This window comes from Triticum urartu, chromosome 5A, assembly GCF_056163025.1.
Source record: "Triticum urartu cultivar PI428250 chromosome 5A, HENAU_Tu73, whole genome shotgun sequence".
In the NCBI taxonomy this organism is placed as follows: Eukaryota; Viridiplantae; Streptophyta; class Magnoliopsida; order Poales; family Poaceae; genus Triticum; species Triticum urartu.
Window position 1 is genome coordinate 370400064 of NC_141877.1, and position 20163 is coordinate 370420226.

The following is a 20163-nucleotide window of genomic DNA, read 5'->3' on the forward strand; positions in this document are numbered from 1 at the left end:
ATGCATTTCTCCGGGTTGAGCCGCAAGTCCACCTGGCGGAGGATTTCACAGGTCTCCTCCAGGTCATGGATCAAGGTCCCCGCCTCCTGAGACTTCACCACAATGTCGTCGACGTAGGCTTTAGCGTTTCTCCCGAGCTGCCGCCCTAAGGCGATGTGCATGAGCCGCTGGAAGGTTGCACCCGCGTTGCGCAGATCGAACTGCATGCAAGTGTAGCAGTACACCCCCACATGGGGTCAGGAAGGCCGTCTTCTCCACATCTTCGACCGCCATCTTGATCTAGTGATATCCTGAGAACGCATCCAGGAAGCATAGCAAGTCGCACTCGGCGGTGGAGTCGACGATCTGGTCGATGCGTGGAAGCGGGAACGGATCTTGGGGGCAGGCCTTGTTGAGGTTGGTGAAGTCCATGCACATCCGCTCCTTCATGCCTTTCTTGGGGACGACGATGGGGTTTGCAAGCCACTCGGGGTACTGAACCTCGCGAACGACACCCGCAGCCTCCAACTTGCGGGTTTCTTTGATGATGAAAGCTTGCTTCTCCATGGACTGCCACCTCGCCTTCTGCTTCACGGGGCGTACATTGGGGCACACCTTCAGGTGGTGCTCTACTACCTCTCTTGGGACCCCTACCAGCTAATTAGGCTCCTAGGCGAACACTCCCTTGTTTGCACGCAAAAAATTCACTAGCGCCTCCTCCAGACCGGGCTCAAGGTTGGCGCCTATGATAAAGGTTGCCCCTGAGGACCCGTCCTCCTCGACCGACACTTGCTTGGTTTCTGCCTTGTCCTGAGTGAAAAACTGCTTCTTTTTGGTTGGTGCTGTCCGCGTTCTGGGAATGGGGGTCCCTAGACTTGCCTGCCTGCGGCCCACGACGTGGCCAAGAAGCAGGCCGTACGGCCCATCCTCACCAACAAAGCATCCAAGACCCTCGCGAGGCGAACAACGCAAGACCTCCTCTGGAGTGGCCTAGCTAGGCAGGCTCGTGAGGAGCAGAGATATCAAGGCAACGCGAACCTCACGAGACTCTCGTGACGTGAGCCATGACAATCGACACCAGGCGGGCGCCAGGCCGGCGCCAGCACGCGCACCGTCCTTGTTTCTCCTTTGGTGCAAAGGAGGCAAGCGCAGCCACGGAGTACCGAGGCCTCAGGCAAAGGTTGCCATTTTGGTGCAACAAGACCAAGATCATGGACTACAAGACAGAGGTCATTGTGGAGCCCGAGACGGCATCACCACCAGAGCCTTTCACAGGCGAAGACAGCTGTTGTCAGGATAGCTTGTACTAGCTGTCCCCCTTCAAATTAGCCCGCCATTGTTGGCTCCCTTCCCGCTCAATATTTGGGAAGAGGACCAGGGCCTCTATAAATAGGACTAGCCACCACCATAGTGGGGGTGATTGGATCTCGTCTGATCTTAGCTTGAGGGAATCTACACACCACAAGTTCATACGCACAAGAACACCTCAACCTCAGGAGGTTGTTCTTCCCCTTGTATTGTTCATCATTAGCCCAAGAGGCAATCCACCACCACCACACTGGAGTAGGTTATTACACTACAACGATGGCCCGAACCAGTATAAACCCCGTGTCTTTCTGTGTTGTGAGTTCGTCGAGTTCGTCCGTAAGACCTTAGCGAGCTAGAGCGTAGATCGGTAGGAGGGAAAGACTTCATGCGCACCCCAGTGTTCGAACCTTAAGGGTTTGCCGAAACCCCACATACGACATTTGGCGCGCCAGGTAGGGGTGCGCTGTAGGTTCCCTTCCATCAGTTCGTCGCTCCGTTGCTCCGTCGTCTCCATGGAGGATGCTCGCCGTGCTCGAGCCAAGCGTCGGGCTGCCCTCGCTGCCCGCGTCGCTCAGGCGGCTCCGTCAGTGGGCCGCCTCGTCGTTCTTCGTCTCCCGCCGCCAACGCTACCACCGGCCCGGTGGGGAACGAGCAGCAGGCGTCCTTGCAGCATCCTTCGGTGTGGCAGGACGGCTGCACCGCTACTCCGTCATTCACCCCTGTTGGATCTTCATCTCACGCGCACCGTGCTCCCATGGAAGCACGGGCCGCGCTCATCGCGGCGAACGAGCTCCTGCGTTACCGCCCCGTCGACGACCTCTACGAGGAGTGGCTCGACCGCGTCGCCGAACTCATCTGTGTCGCAGGGGGCTCTCCGACGCCATCCCACTCTTTGCCTCCCTCTCAACCAGCCGCGGGCGACGGGGCTCATGGCATGCCTCCACCGCCTCGACCCCAAGTGTAACGCCCTGTATGTAAGCTGTCATATTTGTATTCCAACTCTTGCCATTTTCGACACTAAGTTATGATATTCCTTGTTGTTGGGTTCCGTCTTCGTTTTTCATTTTGTATTGTCATGCATCTCATATCATGTCATCATGTGCATCGCATTTGCATACATGTTCGTCTCATGCATCCGAGCATTTTCCCCGTTGTCCGTTTTGCATTCCGGCACTCCTATGTCCTCCGGTGTCCCCTTTTGCCTCTTTTCATGTGCGGGTGTTAAATGTTCTCAGGTTGGACTGAGACTTGCCAAGCGGCCTTGGTTCACTACCGGTAGAACGCCTGTCAAGTTTCGTGCCATTTGGACTTCGTTTGATACTCCAATGGTTAACCGAGGAACCGTAAAGGCCTCGTGCGTGTTGCAGCCCAACACCTTTCCAAAGTGGCCCAAAACCCAGCTAAACCCCCTCCATCATCTCGGTCATTCGATCACGACCGCGTGGCCGAAAACCGTGCTCAATTTGGAGTCTCCTAGCTCCTTCTATGTATAAATAGACATCTCCACCCAAAATCCCGGATCTTTTCCACCCTAACCCTAGCTACTCTTCCCCCGCCGCCGCCCGGACTAACAAGGGGCTGCCAAGTGGTGCGCCTATGCCCACTTCGCCGCCGGCCCGCTCGGCCCATCGCGGGCCCCCGAGGGCCCGGTTGCCTCCCCGCCGCCCGAGTCGCCCGCCTCCTCGCGTCTGCCGCCTCACGCTCGCCCGTGCCGACGTTGACCTCGCCGAGCCGCCGCCCGACGTCGCCGGCCGCCGCTGCCGCCATCGCCGTGCGCCGCGCCGCCCGGAGGCCCTAGGCCGCCACCGCGCCCGGCCGCGACCTCCTCCGCTGCCCCGCGCTGAGCTCCGGCCGGATCCGGCGAGATCCGGCCCGGGGCCACCTTCTCCGACCACCCCGCAGTACTCCGGCGACCCCGAGCTACTGTTCTGGCAATCTCCGAAATCCGTGCCCGATCCAGATCCAGTGCTACAGTGAAACCCTAGAGGTTGACCCGTTTTATGCCTAAGTCCCCAGTATTTGTAGCATTTTTCATCGCATCATAACATTGCATCCATGGATCCGTTTTGGGCGTGTAGCATATCAAATTGTTCGTCTGGATGTACGCTTCATTTCATTCCATTGCACCATGTTCATTTGAGTTCATCTTGCTGCCCTAAATGCTGTTGCAAGAGTGCTATGTAATGTTAGTTTCAGATTCTTAACAGATTATGGACATTTGTAATTTTTGCCATGTTTAATGTGTGCCTCCTATGAACTTGAGCCCTACATGTGTTTTGTTGTATGCCATGTATTTTTGTGATCATTGTGGTGACTAGCACAAGCATGCAAAGTAGCTCTCGTAATGTTGTTGATTTCCCTGATGATATTTTTATGCCATGTATTCATGTTGCTACAGAGTGATCCATGCCTCTTTTGAGCATGTTCAGTAAGGATTTTTTTAGATATTGTTATTCTCTATCCATCCATGTCTTTGTTTGCAATTATGGAGAATCCTAGCATGACTCAATCTTGCTCTACTTTTGCTATCAAATGATCCTGGCAGATTGTTTACGTGTTAATCAATTTTGCCGAGGTTGTTGTAGTTGTTCCATGCATGCTATCAGAGTGTTCTTGCCATGGTTAGCTTATTCATCATGTCTACTTGCTGGGTGTATGCTTAGTTTGTCATGCTATCCCTTGTGGAGAGTGCATCGAGCTCGTAAACATGCCTACGTAATTCTGTTTTTGCCATGTTCCAGTTTTCTGCTAAGTCTGAATTTGTTAACGAAACTTGCTATGTTTACATGGTTGCCATTGTATTTTCTGATCCCTTTTGGCTTATGGTCAGTAAAGGACTTTTGTTATATGCTTTGTGTAGTTTCATTCCATGTCTTGCTTTGCCATGATATGTTCCTGTAGCTTGGTGTTATCTTGCTCTAAACACTGCTTCCTGATGTTAAATCCTGCCATGTTGTTATTTTCACTAAGTTTGTGAACCTGATATCTTTTGCACTTTTGCCATGCTTGTTTGAACCTTCTATTGTGTGAATTAGCCGTAGCTCAGTGCTCATATTTTGTTAAGCATGTTGAGTGGATCGTTGCCATGTGCTTTGTTGCTATGTTAGAGTGCAGTAGCTTATTTTTTCTTGATGCATTTAGATGGGATCGTGCTGTTAATCGCAGAGTAGTGCCATTATTGTTTTGCTTGCCATTTGCAAACCGTGCATCCGTTTCCGGTGATGTTTATATCGATTTCGACCAAAATCAACTCATCTTTCCAGTGGCACTCTTGGTTTTCCAAGTTGAGGCCTGGTTCAATCTTTCCTTTCCAAAGCACGCATATGCATTGCATATCACATCCCGCATGTCATGCCATGTTTTGCATCATGTTGCTTGCGCATTGCACCGTGGTTGATTGTGTCTCCCTTTGCTTGTGTTCTTGCTTTGGGTAGAGTCGGGAGACGAGTACGTGATCGAGGAACCCGTTGAGAACGCTTAGGAGGATCAAGCTTACGTCAACTCGGAGAACTTTGCAGGAAAGATGACCATACCCTCGAAATCACTTCTATCTTTGCTTGCTAGTTGCTGGCTCTTTTGCTATGCCTATGCTACGATACTTACCACATGCTTTATCATGCCTCTCATATTGCCATGTCAAACCTCGAACCCACCTTGTCCTAGCAAACCGTTGTTTGGCTATGTTACCGCTTTGCTCAGCCCCTCTTATAGTGTTGCTAGTTGCAGGTGAAGATTGGCGTTTGTTCCTTGTTGGAACATGTTTTTTGTAGGGATATCATTATTATATCCTGTCTACTTTAATGCATCTATATACTTGGTAAATGGTGGAAGGCTCGGCCTTATGCCTGGTGTTTTGTTCCACTCTTGTCGCCCTAGTTTCCGTCATACCGGTGTTATGTTCCTTGATTTTGCGTTCCTTACACGGTTGGGTTATAATGGGAACCCCTTGACAGTTCGCCTAGAATAAAACTCCTCGAGCAAGGCCCAACCTTGGTCTTAACATTTGCCACCTAGCCTTTTTCCCTTGGGTTTCGCGGACTCAAGAGTCATCTTTATTTTAAACCCCCCCGGGCCAGTGCTCCTCTGAGTGTTTAGTACGAAACGGGCAGCCTGCGGGGCCACCTCGGGGCAACTCGAGGGTTGGTTTTACTCGTAACTTGACCTATCCGGTGTGCCCTGAGAATGAGATACGTGCGACTCCTATCGGGATTTGTCGGCACATCGGGTGGCTTTGATGGTCTTGTTTTACCATTGTCGAGATGTCTTGTAACCGGAATTCCGAGTCTGATCGGGTCGTCCTGGGAGAAGGAATATCCTTCGTTGACCGTGAGAGCTTGTGATGGGCTAAGTTGGGACACCCTTGCAGGGATTTGAACTTTCGAAAGCCGTGCCCGCGGTTATGGGCAGATGGGAATTTGTTAATGTCCAGTTGTAGAAAACCTGAAACTTAACTTAATTAAAATGGATCAACAGCGTGTGTAGCAGTGATGGTCTCTTTTCGGCAGAGTCCGGGGAAAAAAATATTCCTCCCACTGACAACTGGGGTGCACTGGTTGGGAGGATGACCTGTGGGCATACTATGTTGACGCGTACGCAGGGCTTGTCAACTTAGTCAACAAACGATTCTAGCTGCAGTAACCGTTGGATTTGAATCGAACGGTCCTGCTGCTTCTTCAATCACTGCTCTTCTTGCACCAGCCGCCCAAACCAGCGCCGAGGAGACCGCCTGCTCCTGCCTCCAGTGGCCGGCTGTGCTGCCGTTGAGGCCTCATCGCCCCCTACTACTCCCACCGCTAGCCAGGCCCTGCGGCGACGGCAGCCTCACACAGCAGCCGAACCAATGAACCCTCGTACTCCTCTCCGCGTGGGCATCCACTGTCGTGTCTTCCCCGGCCCCGCGTCGTCCCCTTCCTAGGTTTTTTGTGATTTGCCAAGTAAGTCGCTTTGTCAGGCCTGTTGGGCTGCAAATCTTTCAAGACAAGGAGAGCTTTCATTCGGCTGGCCGAGAAAATGGCCCATCAGTAATGAGAAATGGGTTATACATTTTTAAAACACATCAAACCGGCAATTAGTTTCAAATATCCTTTTTTCATTTTGAGATTTTAAATTACACTAATTTTTATGCGTGGAGAATTTGTTGGATTTTATATTGATATACATTTATTTTTTAAATCAGTTTGAATGTGAGTCGAAATTTCGGGATTAAAAATAGTTCGGACCGCACCGAAATATGCAAAATTTCGTATAATTTTTTAACCGTGGCCACAATATGGGTTGTAATGCTAACAAAAAGAATATGGGCTCCAAAAAAACCTTAATAATTAGCAAATGGGCTGTAAATTCTTAGAAATAATGGCAGATGGGATGTATGCTGTTTTCCACATATTTGAGGCTTTCCTAAAAAAAGTTGACGCACAAGCAGTGACTGTTGGATGGCCATCCAACCACCGTCGTGCTTCTTCAATCTCTGCTCTTCCTGCTCCAGCCGCTCAAACAAGCGCCGACGGGACTGCCTGCTCCCTCCTCCCCGTGGCTGGCTCTACTGCCGCGTAGGCCTCACTGCCCCACCGTACTCCCATCACTGGCCTAGCCATCCCTCTACTCACCCACACCTGTTGTTATTCTCCGGTGACGGCAGACGAACCAGTAAACCCTCGTATAGTCGTACTCCCCTCCACGTGGGAAACAACTGCCGAGTCTTCCCTGCCTCCGTGTCGTGTCACGACCGGTTTTTCAATAAAAGAATTTATTGAGAAACCAATCTTTTGGGTCCAGTATGAGGAAAATCCTCCTTACCGGTAGACAAATTCTTGATACAATAAGCCAGTAGCATAAAATATATTACAGGGTCGAGCTACGGTAGCTCAGCCAAATTATTACAAGCACGCCAATAATTATACATAATGGCAGACATGACACAGTGGTGTGGAGGCATACTACTGACTCGAGGATAGGGCGGTGGTGGAAAACACAGTGGGGAGTGAGATACAAGACTCTAAAAGTGGCATCTCATCGAGCGTCGAGGTGAGGCTCGATGAATTTATTTCGTAGCGGAAGTGGATATAATACAGTGACCAAATCCAGGGTCGCACGAGACTGACTGGGATTCCTCTAGGCGTCGGACTCGCTATCGAACTCTTCATCCATGAGATCGCCTTCGTCAGCATCTGGCCAAATCAACAAGCCAGGTGAGTACTTTGAAAGTACTCGCAAGACAGTTCGGACGTAAGATATAACAAATGCATGCATGAATGCGTCATGATTAATTCACCAATGTACATTCAAAAATTAGCATAACGAAGTAAGCAAAAGGGAAACGGCGGTAGTCCGCCTGAAATCCCAACAGAACATAAATGAAAACCGATCGGGTGTCTGAAGCGACGCCTCGAAAGGTGAACAAATAAATATAAGGAAATGATGCCACAGTCGGGCGTCTTAGCGACACCACTTAAAGGGCTTTAAAAGAAATGCCACAGTCGGACGTCGGGGCGACATCACAGAAAGGGCTTTAAAAGAAATGCCACAGTCGGGCGTCTTAGCGACACCACATAAAGGGCTTTAAAAGAAATGCCACAGTCGGACGTCGGGGCGACATCACAGAAAGGGCTTTAAAAGAAATGCCACAGTCGGGCGTCTTAGCGACACCACATAAAGGGCTTTAAAAGAAATGCCACAGTCGGACGTCGGGGCGACATCACAGAAAGGGCTTTAAAAGAAATGCCACAGTCGGGCGTCTTAGCGACACCACATAAAGGGCTTTAAAAGAAATGCCACAGTCGGACGTCTGAGCGACGTCACATAAAGGGCTTTTATTGAAATTAAAATATAACAATGCCACAGTCGGACGTCTGAGCGACATCGCAGAAAGGGCTTGTATTCACAAGGAAGTAATGCTCATAATAAATATTCAATTCATGAAAATAAACAGGTTAGTCCATCCTCAGGAATAATCATTAACCGGACTTAGCACTCATGCGATTCACCGGAGTCTCTGTCATCAAAACTGACATTTGGTCAGGATAAGTTAATATCGAACTTGGACATGGAAATGATGATTTGAAGGAATATATGACTCTGCAGAGTTTGTACAAAAATTTTCCCACAGCCAACGGATTTCCGTAGTCACGAAGGACTAGTTCCGTTTACGGTTTTTCGGAAGAAAACACAGCTAACCAGTACACACCCATCCTACCTCTCGATGCTAGGAATCACCCTAGACATCGTCCAAGAAAAACTTTTGAGACGGGGAGATCACAATCTCGAATAGCATGGGATCAAATTTATATACGCGCGCTCTAAGGGGTGCCCCCCTCTCGGTCCCAACCGGAAACACCCATGCCCCCTGACCGGATGACTGGCTTTAATCCAGGGCCATGGAACCATCATCACGGCCTCTCCTTTTTGGTGTGTACCAGGAAAGCGGTTTACAACTTACTAAGCCATATTCCTTGCGGAAAACATGTGGTAGTACAGGGAAGGAAGAATGGTAGGAACTGGAATGATACGGGTTGACACTGAAGTCATATAGTCTGGCATAAGACTGGCATGCTACAACACTGCCATCTTACCCATCCTCATGCCAACACATGGCCATTCATACTCTCATCCATCCACTTATGGATCATCGAACTCACTTACCTCAACAATGCATGGAAATAGGTTCATCGGTATGCTCAACAACATGCCATGAGACTAACTAAATGCAAAACATGCCAAGACACTCATCATATCAAAAGTTCAAACATGCTTGCCTGGTTCGGAGTAGTCGGAGCCTAGCTCGGTGAAGTTCGCGGCTCCGTCACCTCCTTCGGTATCTACGGTATAAAGAAAATATATGCGCTATCGTAAATACCAAGAGGTGCACAAAAAGTATTCCAAATATTTTTCAAATAAATCTGATAAAAAACTAGACAAAATTTTAAAGAGGACAGAAAAAGAATCAATCAAAAATACTTTTCTGTTAAAACGTTATAAGGGTTTTAACCCAAGGACCCATCTGTAATGAAACAGAAAGTTCCCAGGGGCTAGCTCATAAAAACAGAAAGCGCTTCGGTAGCGACTACGCCAGCCCAGAGGGAAAGCGCATTCGGCAGAAGACGTTTTCAAAAAACGCTTTGCTCAGACAGGATAGAGAGGCTGCCAGACGGGTCCCGCCCGTCAGGTTTGAATGTTCAAACGGGGCGGCAGAGTTCGCCGGTGCCCGAGAGCCGCGGTGGTCGCCAGCGGCGATCCACGGCGAGGCAGGGGGATCGGAGGGTACCTCCGTGTTCAGGGCGCCAATCCGCGTCGGTTGGTGGTGGTGGTGGCGGTCGGCGAGCACCACGTCGACGGCGAGCCTTGCTCCGGCGGACGGCGGCTCGGGTGGTCGTGGGACTCGTCGGAGGGAGCTGCGAAGGCCAAATTGAGGAGGGGGTTAGCTTACTGGGTGCTAGAGGGGGCTACTGACGGGGTTTGGGCGCCGGAGATGGCCTCACCGGAGCGAATCGAGGTGGAGGCCGCGGCGGAACGGGGCGGCCGGAGTCGGGGGAGGAGACCTCCTCGAGGTCCTCCTGGTGGCTTGGCAGGGTCTTGGAGAGGGGCAGTGAGGGTGTGGGGGTCGTGAGCGAGCTCGGGGTCCTTTTTATAGGCGATCCGAGGCGGTGTCCATGAACGGGGATCTCCGGTGAAGGTTACGGCGGCGCAGTGCTTGGTCGGGGAGAATTAGGGAGTTGGGCGTCGTCGTGGATGTCCACTGGGTCTGTTTTGGTGCCAAACTAGCCAGGGTTTGGGTGTTTAGGGGGAACTCGACGGAACGGGGCGGCGCGGGCCCGTCGGCGGCAGAGAGCGTGCCCAGTGCCTGCCGGGCCACAGCGACGGTGCAACGGGGTGTGCTGGCGTGCATGAGGCCACGCGGAGAGCAGAGGAGCTTTGGGCGGCGCCGAACGGCGTTGAGCCGCCGTTCTGTTCCCTGTCGGCCGTTACGGTGGTTTGGCCGCCGCAAGACACGCCGGCGCCGGCGGGCCAGGGTGCCACCGACGCCAGGATGGCGCCAAGCGCGCGTGTGGTGCTCCAGACAAGAGGAAGAGGCGGCGAGGAACGTGCCAAGGGAACTGTGAGCATGTGACTGAACTTCTGACGAAGATCGACACTGAACTCTGAAATTTTCTGAAAATGAACAGCAACAGTGCACGCCAAGTGTTCGACAGAATGAATTTGGCCTTTGGGGATTTTTCCTTGAGCTGATTTTTGGTGGAGTGGCTACTCATTGCTCCAGTAGGCTGCCTGAATTTTGGTGGAATTTTTGGAGAAGTGTAGATATGAATTTCACCAAATTTGGCAAATCTGGTCCAAAGTTGCAGAGACTGAATTTTGAAAAATTTGAAAAGAGGAGGAGTGGATCAAGATTGTTCTGGGTTGTGGGTACAAAGGACTATCTAGGGGAGTTGGTTTGAGGTCAAAACTCAAATGAAAAAGGGTACTTGCTTTGAAAATCTCTCAAGCTCCAAATAATTTTCAGAAATGATTTGAGGGGAAAAATAATTAGAATAAAATCCAAAACTTGCTTGGATTAGTTGGGACAGATAACTTAGGTTGATTACAAGGAGGAGGGGAGGTTTTGGAGGGGTTTTACCACATGGGCAAAACACAAAGTCATGGGTGGCTTCCAAGATATGAAAATCCCAAATTTTCATAGAGTTTCCTTTTAAAGAAAAAAGATTAAACTCCCAAAATAATTTGAGAGGGAACCAACAGAGAAGAAGTTTCAAAAGATCAAACACCATAGTTTGAAGAAAAATAAAATCCTTGCCAAAGAAGAGGAAGGTTTTAAGAGGAAGGATTTCTGGAAAAGAAATTTTAAATGCTCTCTTAAAAAAAATACCACAAAGTTTTTGATGAAAACCAATTAAAATTTTTGGAGTGTCACAACACCTACCCCCTTTTGAAAAATCTCGTCCCCGAGATTTCAGCTGATCCTTAAATAAGTATGGATGTTCTGTCCGAAGAAAATCCTCTCTTTCCCAAGTTGCTTCACTTTCGGTGTGATTGCTCCATTGAACTCTGAAAAACTTGATGGTCTTCTGTCGGGTTCTCCTTTCAGACTCCTCTAATATTTTTACTGGGCGTTCCTGATAAGTGAGGTCTGGCTGCACGTCAATGTTCTCATGGGATACTTGCTTCTCTGGTTTGCTTACGCACTTCCTTAATTGAGAGACGTGGAACACGTCGTGAATGTCGGACAAGTCTTCGGGTAAGTCTAGCTGGTAGGCTACAGTGCCTCCTCGTGCCACTATGCAAAATGGTCCAATGAATCTTGGTGCTAACTTTCCTTTAATCTTAAACCGTTGCAGTCCCCTCATAGGTGATACTCGTAGGTACACAAATTCACCGGGTTCAAAATTGACCCCACGATGTTTCTGATTGTAATAACTCTTCTGTCGGCTTTGAGCGGTCTTGAGTCGGTCCCTGATTAGCTTGACTTTTTCCTCGGCTTCTTTGAGCATGTCTGGGCCGAAGATATGGCTGTCTCCGGTCTCTGACCAATTTAGCGGGGTACGACACCTCCGTCCGTATAGGGCTTCAAAAGGTGCCATTCGCAGGCTGGCCTGGTAGCTGTTGTTGTATGCGAACTCGGCATATGGCAGAGTTTCTTCCCAAATGGTTCCATAGGTGAGGACACATTCTCTCAGCATGTCTTCTAAAATTTGGTTTACGCGTTCAGTCTGTCCATCAGTCTGGGGATGGTAGGCTATACTGAAGGCCAATTGAGTTCCCAGAGCCTGTTGTAAATGCTCCCAAAATCTCGAGACGAACTGAGTGCCTCTGTCGGATATTATAGTCTTCGGGACACCGTGCAGACAAACTATACGGGAGAGATAAATCCTGGCAAGCTTCTGGGTGTTGTAGGTTGTCTTTACTGGAATGAAATGTGCCACCTTGGTTAATCTATCGGTGATGACCCATATGGCATCATTCCCGTGTCGTGACCGAGGTAGTCCGACAATAAAATCCATCCCTATTTCATCCCATTTCCACTCAGGTATTTTGTTTGGTTGCAGTAGTCCGGCTGGTTTTTGATGCTCAACATTTATGCGTTGACAAGAATCGCAACATGCAACGAATGTGGCTATGTCCCTCTTCATACTGTGCCACCAAAATCTTTCCTGAATATCCTTATACATTTTGGTTCCTCCAGGGTGGATTGAATATGGAGTGGTGTGTGCTTCAGCTAGGATTTGCTGTTTGAGGTCCTCTATGTTTGGCACGCAGAGTCTGTCTCTGTACCATAATATTCCATCATCGCCTATGACAAATTCCGAGGCCTTGCCCATACTCACCTTTCCATTAATTCCTTCAATGCTGGGGTGACCAGGCTGAGCTTCTTTAATTCTCTCCACAAGGTGGGGCTTTATTTCCAAGTTTGATACGGTGCCTTCCGCGATTATTAACAAGTTGAGTTTGGCAAATTCTTGTTGGAATTCAGGTCTCAAGCTTTGCAGACTATTTTCGTCGGAGCTGGGGTTCCGACTAAGAGCATCGGCCACTACATTTGCTTTCCCTGGATGATAGTGGATACCAACATCATAATCCTTTACCAATTCCAACCAGCGTCGTTGCCGTAAGTTTAGTTCTGGCTGTGTGAAAATATATTTGAGACTTTTATGGTCCGTGTATATTTCACATCGATAGCCAAGTAAGAAATGCCTCCATTCCTTAAGTGCATGAATGACTGCTGCCATTTCTAAGTCATGAGTGGGATAATTTTCCTCATGCTTGCGGAGTTGTCGTGAAGCGTATGCGACAACCTTACCTTCTTGCATCAACACGCACCCGAGACCTTTTCGGGATGCATCACAATACACCTCAAAGTTTTTGTGTATGTCTGGCACAATTAATACCGGTGCTGTGGTTAATTTCCGTTTTAACTCTTGGAAATTTTTTTCGCAGGCTTCTGTCCATTCAAACTTCTTGTCCTTCTTGAGCAACTACGTCATTGGCTTGGCTAGGGTGGAGAATCCTTCAATAAATCTGCGGTAATATCCCGCCATTCCCAAGAAACTTCGTACATCCGTTACGCTGGCTCGTGCCTTCCAGTCAAGTATGGCCCTGACTTTCTCCGGGTCCACTGCGATACCGTCTTGGGTCAGCACGTGACCTAGAAAGCCTACTTGTCTTAGCCAAAATTCGCACTTGCTGAATTTGGCATACAATTGATGTTTCCTGAGTTCTCCTAGCACAATCCTGAGATGTTCCGCGTGCTCTTCTGGTGTTTTGGAGTATATTAGAATATCATCGATAAATACCACAACGAACTTGTCCATAAACTTCATAAATACTTTGTTCATGAGGTGAACAAAATATGCGGGGGCGTTTGTTAATCCAAAAGGCATAACTGTGAACTCATATAGTCCATATCTGGAGGTGACGGCTGTTTTGGGGATATCTTCTGTTCGCACTTTTAATTGATGGTATCCTGACCTTAAGTCAATCTTTGAGAATACCTTGGCCTGAGCGAGCTGATCAAATAAATCATTTATTCGTGGCATCGGGTATTTGTTCTTGACTGTGACCATGTTAAGTGCTCGGTAGTCTATGCACAATCTTAGTGTTCCATCCTTCTTTTTGGCAAATAAAATTGGTGATCCCCAAGGTGAGGAGCTGGCTCAAATGTATCCCTTGTCCAGTAATTCCTTTATTTGTTTCTTCAACTCAATCAACTCGGATGGTGCCATTCTGTATGGTTTCTTGTATATGGGGGTGGTTCCTGGTGCTAGCTCAATGCTGAATTCTATTTCTCGGTCTGGTGGCATGCCTGGTAGTTCTTTGGGAAATACATCTGGAAATTCACATACCACTGGAACCTTGCTTAACTCAGAAACGTCCACCTTATTCAATCTTGGCTGCCGGGGTATTTTTCTTTCTTTGGCTGATACTCTTATTGTCTTCCCGTGGTGGTGCGTGAGAATTACGGTCCGGTTGAAACAGTCAATAAAACCTTTGTTGGTGGTTAACCAGTCCATCCCTAAGATGACATCCAGTCCTTTATTTTCCAACACAATAAGATTGGCGTAAAATTTCAATCCTTCGAACTCAATAACCACATTCTGACAGTAACTCTGAGTAACTTGCTGAATCCCAGGGGACTTGATGATCATGGATTTTTCCAAGGGAAACATCGAAAAATTATTTTGCAAATCAAAACTTTTCGAAATGAATGAGTGAGAAGCTCCAGAATCAAACAAAACCGTTGCAGGTATTGTGTTGACAGGAAACGTACCGAGTACGATATCCGGAGCATTTTGTTCTTCTTCTTTGGTCACGTGGTTTAGATGACCCTTCCTGTGGTTGTTGTTGGGGTTGAAATTGTTGCGCTTGGGCACTGAATTATTTCCACCATTGTTTGGCTTCGGGGTCGAGTTCCTTGGCTTGGGGCACTGTTTGGCGTAGTGCCCTTCTTCTCCACAAGCGTAGCAAGTAACGCCTGGGCGATACGTGAACTCTTTGTCTCTTGCATGGAAATTCTTGATTGGGCGAGAGATGTTTGTCGTAGGTTTGTGTGTCCCACCTTTCTGAAAATCTGTCCTGCTTCGGTGGTTGCGTGCAAGAGTAGTCTTGTCTCTTTTTCGCTTACGTAAATCTTCCAAGCTACGTCTCTCATTTTCCAGAGTAATAGCTTTGTCCACTAGTGTCTTAAAATATGGAAAAGTGTGAACGACCAGTTGGCATTTAAGCGCGGGCGCCAGACCGTCAAGGAATTTCTCCATCTTCTTGCTTTCAGTCATGCGTTCTTCATTGGCGTAGCGGGACAATAGAGTAAATTGACCGTTGTATTCTGACACTGTCATGTTCCTTTGTTTGAGGTCATCGAACTCTCTCTTCTTGATTTTCATAATACTCTTGGGAATGTGTGCACCACGAAAACCTTCCTTGAAATCATCCCAGGTTATATCATTTTCGTTGGGGTGCATGTGCAGAAAATTCTCCCACCATGATGCAGCTGCTCCTATGAGATAGTGCGGAGCATATAGTACTTTCTCGAGATCTGAACATTTTGCAATAATTAATTTTCTCTCCATATCTCGAAGCCAATCCTTGGCTTCAAGAGGCTTGTCAGTATGAGAAAATGTTTGGGGACGTGTCTTCTGTAGCTCAGATAACTTGGAATGCTGCTGATACTGTCCATGGTGGTTTCCCATGTTGATGACTTGGTTCATCATTTCCCGATGTTGTTGCTGACTCTGCTCATAAAGGCGGCACATTTGTGAAAGTGCCGATTCACTGCCCTGTTGGCTTGACTGTCCCTGAGTGAACTCGTTGCTGGGTTGTGTATCATAATTTTCCTCTGGTGGGGTTGGCATGGAGCGAGTCCAAGGACGAGACATTTTTCACTCTGGGGATATATTTTGTAAAAATCATAAGAAAAGCGGAAAGAGTCGCAAAAACAATTCCATAAATGCATAAAGCTGGCAATTAAAATTAAATAACCAAGCTTACTTAAGAAAAACAAATCGATTTGCGCACGGAGAAGGACTGCTCATTACATATCTTACACGCGAGCGGTAATTATACAATACATCACTCAGGATAGGCGTACATAATCCTGACATGTTATTTAGGCAAGTGCACTCCTCCAGATCCTACATGATGCGCAAACAAGCTACTTCTCACAACCTATGTACATATAAACATATCATACAAAGCGGTACATTGCATGGCGTCTAAGCGTACTCAGGCGGAGATGTTGACGATCTCCTTTGCCCTGCCGAGGGTGAGGCGTAGCGAGGCTGGGGACTCGACTTCCTCCTCGCTAATAGGCTCCATACGTGTAGTGTTGCGCTGAGTAGATGGAGCGGGTGCCAGGGGCGGAACAACACGAACAGGAGTGGGCGCGTAGGGTGGGGCAGTGCGCGCTGGAGTGGGCGCAATAACTTGGTTGAACTCTTCGGTAGAAGGCAGGCGACGAGTAAGTGCATAAGATGCTGAGGACGAGACCAAAGTCAGTGGCGGTGCGATGGGTAGGAGCTCCCTCCTATTGGCAGCACAGCCATGAACTGAGTCCATGCGGGCAGCCACGAAGTCGTCCACCAGGTTGTCAAAGGCTGCCTCCAGGGCCCGGAGATACTCGATGAGCATCTCAAAAGCCTCGTCTCGTTCTCCTCTGGGGCAGGAGAATGCGTAGTGACAGGTGTAAGGCACATGGCATGGAAGATAACGGTAACGACGAGTCTTCATCACGGGGAGGACATCCCTGAGACGAGCTATCGCCTCGCGGGCTACCATCTGCATAGCATGCCTCTCCTTAGGCATGGCTCTTCCCAAGAACCGGAAGCGGCGTAACTCACCACGCCCTCCCTTGAACTGCACCGCGGCCTGGTGCATGGTCAGACTGTCGTTGACTCGGTGCTGGCAGAGTGTGAAGACTGGGCGCACAGAAGGCCCCATCGCGACCTGAACGATGAAGGAAAGAAGCTTGACGAACCCATCAGGCACGTTGGCGAAGGTCTGAGACTCGCAGCTGTAGTCGGCCATCTACAAAAGTAGGCAAAAATTCTGCATGGGCAGATCATAAATTTATGCTGACTGACAGAAAATGACTACAATCAAGAAAAATATGGAAAGGCTCAATCATGCTAATAACCAATTAGCGATCGCTCCTAGTGGCTTCCTACAGTCAGCCTGGCTCTGGTACCAAGCTTGTCACGACCGGTTTTTCAATAAAAAAAATTTATTGTGAAACCAATCTTTTGGGTCCAGTATGAGGAAAATCCTCCTTACCGGTAGACAAATTCTTGATACAATAAGCCAGTAGCATAAAATATATTACATGGTCGAGCTACGGTAGCTCAGCCAAATTATTACAAGCACGCCAATAATTATACATAATGGCGGACATGACACAGTGGTGTGGAGGCATACTACTGACTCGAGGATAGGGGGTGGTGGAAAAACACAGTGGGGAGTGAGATACAAGACTCTAAAACTGGCATCTCATCGAGCGTCGAGGAGAGGCTCAATGAATTTATTTGGTAGCGGAAGCGGATATAATACAGTGACCAAATCCAGGGTCGCACGAGACTGACTGGGATTCCTCTAGGCATCGGACTCACTATCGAACTCTTCATCCATGAGATCGCCTTCATCAGCATCTGGCCAAATCAACAAGCCAGGTGAGTACTTTGAAAGTACTCGCAAGACAGTTCGGACGTAAGATATAACAAATGCATGCATGAATGCGTCATGATTAATTCACCAATGTACATTCAAAAATTAGCATAATGAAGTAAGCAAAAGGGAAACGGCGGTAGTCCGCCTGAAATCCCAACAGAACATAAATGAAAACCGATCGGGTGTCTGAAGCGACGCCTCGAAAGGTGAACAAATAAATATAAGGAAATGATGCCACAGTCGGGCGTCTTAGCGACACCACTTAAAGGGCTTTAAAAGAAATGCCACAGTCGGACGTCGGGGCGACATCACAGAAAGGGCTTTAAAAGAAATGCCACAGTCGGGCGTCTTAGCGACACCACATAAAGGGCTTTAAAAGAAATGCCACAGTCGGACGTCGGGGCGACATCACAAAAAGGGCTTTAAAAGAAATGCCACAGTCGGGCGTCTTAGCGACACCACATAAAGGGCTTTAAAAGAAATGCCACAGTCGAACGTCGGGGCGACATCACAGAAAGGGCTTTAAAAGAAATGCCACAGTCGGGCGTCTTAGCGACACCACATAAAGGGCTTTAAAAGAAATGCCACAGTCGGACGTCTGAGCGACGTCACATAAAGGGCTTTTATTGAAATTAAAATATAACAATGCCACAGTCGGACGTCTGAGCGACATCGCAGAAAGGGCTTTTATTCACAAGGAAGTAATGCTCATAATAAATATTCAATTCATGAAAATAAACAGGTTAGTCCATCCACAGGAATAATCATTAACCGGACTTAGCACTCATGCGATTCACCGGAGTCTCTGTCATCAAAACTGACATTTGGTCAGCATAAGTTAATATCAAACTTGGACATGGAAATGATGATTTGAAGGAATATATGACTCTGCAGAGTTTGTATAAAAATTTTCCCACAGCCAACGGATTTCCGTAGTCACGAAGGACTAGTTCCGTTTACGGTTTTTCGGAAGAAAACACAGCTAACCAGTACACACCCATCCTACCTCTCGATGCTAGGAATCACCCTAGACATCGTCCAAGAAAAACTTTTGAGACGGGGAGATCACAATCTCGAATAGCATGGGATCAAATTTATATATGCGCGCTCTAAGGGGTGCCCCCCTCTCGGTCCCAACCGGAAACACCCATGCCCCCTGACCGGATGACTGGCTTTAATCCAGGGCCATGGAACCATCATCACAGCCTCTCCTTTTTGGTGTGTACCAGGAAAGCGGTTTACAACTTACTAAGCCATATTCCTTGCGGAAAACATGTGGTAGTACAGGGAAGGAAGAATGGTAGGAACTGGAATGATACGGGTTGACACTGAAGTCATATAGTCTGGCATAAGACTGGCATGCTACAACACTGCCATCTTACCCATCCTCATGCCAACACATGGCCATTCATACTCTCATCCATCCACTTATGGATCATCGAACTCACTTACCTCAACAATGCATGGAAATAGGTTCATCGGTATGCTCAACAACATGCCATGAGACTAACTAAATGCAAAACATGCCAAGACACTCATCATATCAAAAGTTCAAACATGCTTGCCTGGTTCGGAGTAGTCGGAGCCTAGCTCGGTGAAGTTCGCGGCTCCGTCACCTCCTTCGGTATCTACGGTATAAAGAAAATATATGCGCTATCGTAAATACCAAGAGGTGCACAAAAAGTATTCCAAATATTTTTCAAATAAATCTGATAAAAAACTAGACAAAATTTTAAAGAGGACAGAAAAAGAATCAATCAAAAATACTTTTCTGTTAAAAAGTTATAAGGGTTTTAACCCAAGGACCCATCTGTAATGAAACAGAAAGTTCCCAGGGGCTAGCTCATAAAAACAGAAAGCGCTTCGGTAGCAACTACGCCAGCCCAGAGGGAAAGCGCATTCGGCAGAAGACATTTTCAGAAAACGCTTCGCTCAGACAGGATAGAGAGGCTGACAGGCGGGTCCCGCCTGTCAGGTTTGAATGTTCAAACGGGGCGGCAGAGTTCGCCGGTGCCCGAGAGCCGCCGTGGTCGCCGGCGGCGATCCACGGCGAGGCAGGGGGATCGGAGGGTACCTCCATGTTCAGTGCGCCAATCCGCGTCGGTTGGTGGTGGTGGTGGCGGTCGGCGAGCACCACGTCGACGGCGAGCCTTGCTCCGGCGGACGGCGGCTCGGGTGGTCGTGGGACTCGTCGGAGGGAGCTGCGAAGGCCAAATTGAGGAGGGGGTTAGCTTACTGGGTGCTAGAGGGGGCTACTGACAGGGTTTGGGCGCCGGAGACGGCCTCACCGGAGCGAATCGAGGTGGAGGCCGAGGCGGAACGGGGCGGCCGGAGTCGGGGGAGGAGACCTCCTCGAGGTCCTCCTGGTGGCTTGGCAGGGTCTTGGAGAGGTGCAGTGAGGGTGTGGGGTCGTGAGCGAGCTCGGGGTCCTTTTTATAGGCGATCCGAGGCGGTGGCCGTGAACGGGGATCTCCGGTGAAGGTTACGGCGGCGCAGTGCTTGGTCGGGGAGAATTAGGGAGTTGGGCGTCGTCGTGGATGTCCACTGGGTCTGTTTTGGTGCTAAACTAGCCAGGGTTTGGGTGTTTAGGGGGAGCTCGACGGAACGGGGCGGCGCGGGCCCGTCGGCGGCAGAGAGCGTGCCCAGTGCCTGCCAGGCCACGGCGACGGTGCAACGGGGTGTGCTGGCGTGCATGAGGCCACGCGAAGATCAGAGGAGCTTTGGGCGGCGCCG